We start from the raw sequence: 623 nt of genomic DNA, 5'->3' as shown, positions 1-623 counted from the left end.
TACACACTGGGGTAAATTTACTAAGGTGGGAGATTTTTAGAACTGGTGATGTTGCCCATAGCAACCAATCAGATTATATCTATTATCTGCTAGAAGCGGCTAGATAAATGGTAAGTAGAATCTGATTGGTTGCCATGGGCAACATCACCAGTTCTAAAAATCTCCCACCTTAGTAAATTTACCCCACTCTCTCATCCAATACAGGTCAAAATATAGGCGATTATTAGTGACGCTTATCCATTATATACAGTCACACCACGCTGGATATGCCCGATCCCATCTGATCTTGGAAGCCAAGCAGTGTTGGGCCTGATCAGTACCAGAAAGGGGGACCTTCTGGAAATATCGGGTCCTGTAAAACCACATATAGGCTGAACTATCAATATACCTGGGAAAGCAGAAGTGTAGTTTACTTTTTTCAATACCAAACAAATTAGGCATATGACACTCTCTCATTGCTCATTTGATGGCAACAGATGAGCGAAAGCAGAAGTGTCAGGTATTCTTTCTGTCTTTCTGATTTCTAAATTCTATCTTGTTCTTAAAAATCAATTTATACAAACCTCACCTCAAGTACATATCAACACAGAAATCAAATAGGAATAGGTACCAATATCATAAGA

General features: G+C 38.8%; 1 pseudogene; it reads left to right on the top strand.

Annotated features, from left to right (window-relative positions):
- Positions 1-242: 242 nt before the first annotated feature.
- LOC134936851 (5S ribosomal RNA) lies at positions 243-361 on the top strand (annotated as a pseudogene).
- Positions 362-623: the final 262 nt, after the last annotated feature.

This window comes from Pseudophryne corroboree, chromosome 6 (assembly GCF_028390025.1).
Source record: "Pseudophryne corroboree isolate aPseCor3 chromosome 6, aPseCor3.hap2, whole genome shotgun sequence".
Classification (NCBI taxonomy): domain Eukaryota; kingdom Metazoa; phylum Chordata; class Amphibia; order Anura; family Myobatrachidae; genus Pseudophryne; species Pseudophryne corroboree.
The sequence above is the reverse complement of the archived record's forward strand: the minus strand, read 5'-3'. Positions and strand labels throughout refer to the sequence as shown.